The 2500-nt window shown below is 32.7% G+C and overlaps 2 protein-coding genes across 3 annotated transcripts in view; both read right to left on the reverse strand.

The window, feature by feature from the left end:
• Window positions 1-2500, reverse strand: part of LOC106880690 (peroxisomal sarcosine oxidase) — an 11201-nt gene that overhangs the window by 8530 nt on the left and 171 nt on the right. The window lies entirely within an intron of this gene.
• The window catches only part of LOC128246983 (peroxisomal sarcosine oxidase-like), a 10124-nt gene continuing 8723 nt past the window's right edge, over window positions 1100-2500 (reverse strand). Inside the window, exon 9 of the mRNA XM_014930753.2 lies at window positions 1100-2500. This exon is cut by the window's right edge and continues 201 nt beyond it. The gene's annotated coding sequence lies outside the window, so the exon portion shown is untranslated.

The following is a 2500-nucleotide window of genomic DNA, read 5'->3' on the forward strand; positions in this document are numbered from 1 at the left end:
ATATATATATATATATATATATATATATATATATATACACACATATAAACATATACTCTAACCCCAACTTGTATGTATGGATGACTGAAATTTTACTTAACTATGCAAGTCCTGCAAATCATCACAAGTCTCGGTCCTTTGTCATTTCTCCAGTGAGGCATAGTGTCTGAAAATTCTTTCTCACTGCTTTGTCCCACATCTTCTTGGGTCTGTCCCATCTGCAGGTTCCCTCCACAATTAGAGATTGACCCTTCTTTAAGCAGTTGTCTTCATCCATACACATCACAAGACCATACCAATGCAGTCTTCTCTCTTGCACACAACATCTGATGCCTCACAGACCCAGTTTTCCTCTCAAATCACTAACACTTTGTCGTATATGCACACAGACATTACCCATCCAGCAAAACATGCTGGCTTTATTTCTTTCAAGCCTTCGCATATTCTCTGTAGTCATAGCCCATGTTCTACTGTTACCTAGCATAGCTGTACATACGCAGGCATCATACAATCTGCCTTTCACTCTGAGAAAGGGGCCGTTAGTTACTCTTAGTCATTAATTTAAAATTTTGATGGCAGGTTTTCCTTTAGATCAGGGGTTTTCAAACTGTGGTCCGCAAGGACAAGACAGGGGGTCTGTGGACAGCAAATACTTTTTATGGGCAATTTGATTTTATGTATGTTTTTTAACTGAAATCTTTGAATTGACAATAAACCTATTTGTTAAATGCTGTTAAATAAATAAATGTAAAAATATATGCTATTTTAAGCAAATATTTATGTGTAAATTTCATAAGCGTTTATAAGGGGGTCCCTAAGGTAAAGCCTGAAATATAAAGGGGTCTGCAAGTCAAAAAGTTTGAAAACCCCTGCTTTAGATCTCTTTAAAACAGGAAGTTTGTATCATCAGACCAGAAGCATCTCAGATGGTTTGGTATGAAAAGGGTTTTATTATGAAAAGGGTTGTTTTTATTATGAAAAGGGTTTTATTATGAAAAGGGTTGTTTTTATTATGAAAAGGGTTGTTTTTATTATGAAAAGGGTTAATGTTTTTTATTATAATATTTCTGCTGAAATACATAGACTTTGACTGAACAAATTTTGAAAATAAAGATGAATTTATTAAACAATATTGTTATTATTAGTTTGATATTTGGAATATATATTTGACATGAAATTTTGATACAGTTTTAATTTAGATCACTTCAAAACATGGAAGTCTTTTTTATTATATTAGGTTGTTCAGAAAATACTGTCTGATTTTTCAAATTTGATTTAAGATGTTATTTTTGTAGTGTTTTAGATGAAATTGTACATGCTTAATAATTGATGTGTATTCTTTAACAAATTTTTATTGATTTCTTTCAGAATATAATTTTGAAGGGTAGAAATTCTTAATTTCAAACATGGAAAAAGAAGAAATGTGTTTACTTTTTTTGCATGAATTCAAGCTTGGACATAATGCTTTCCAAACAGTCGATTATATCAACAGAACATAGGTTGAAGGATCCATTAGTGATTGGACGGTATGATGGTGGCTTGAGAGATTTTGTGGCGGGGATGAGAGCCTTGAAGATCAAGAAGGTAAAGGACGTCCATCCATCCAGGATGAAATCTACCCAGAGCATTACATCGGGAGTTTACAGTAAGCAACTGAAACAAATGCTTGTTCACTTGAACAAAATGAGACCTGCACTTGTTAATCGATGTGGTCCAATTCCGCTCCATGAAAACACTGGACTGCACATTTCCAGGATGACACTGCAGAAGCTCACAGACTTCGGATACAAGACTTTAGCACATCCTCCATATTTTTCTAATCTTTCACCCACTGACTACCACTTTTTCAAGCATCTAGACACTTTTTTAAGGCAAATAAACTTTCCATTCCAAAACTGAGGTCAAAATTGAATTCAAGGATTTCTTGGCATCAAAACCTTTGGATTTTTTTTATAGAAGTGGCATAAATGACTTTGTTAATCTATGGAAGAAATGCATAGCTGTTCAGGGATCATATTTTGAATAATTAAACCTTTGTATAAGTCCAGTTTTTCAAGAATATAGGCTTATTTTTAAAATCAGCTATTATTTTCCGAATAACCTAACAGAACAGTCACAGTTCCAAGCACCCTGGTAGCAAAAGGTGTTATCCTTTTGTTACAATATTTCCATTGAACTACACTACCTTTGTTCCATAAAATAATTTTACCATTATTAAGCTGGTGTCTGGAACATAAATTAACATGAAATTTTGATGGAAGGTTTCAATCTAGATAACTTTGAAACAGGAAGTTTGTTTCATAGAACCAGACGCAATCTAAGATCGGTTGATATCAAAAGTGCTGATACTTTTGTTACCATATTTTTGTCAAAATACACTATCTTTGTTCCAATTAATTTTGAAAATAATAAACAATTTCATAAAATAACTTTGTAACTATTAAGCTGAAATCTGATGAATAAATTAGCTTGGAATTTTGATGGAAAATTTAAATTTAGA

The sequence above is a fragment of the Octopus bimaculoides genome, chromosome 25 (genome assembly GCF_001194135.2).
Source record: "Octopus bimaculoides isolate UCB-OBI-ISO-001 chromosome 25, ASM119413v2, whole genome shotgun sequence".
NCBI lineage: Eukaryota > Metazoa > Mollusca > Cephalopoda > Octopoda > Octopodidae > Octopus > Octopus bimaculoides.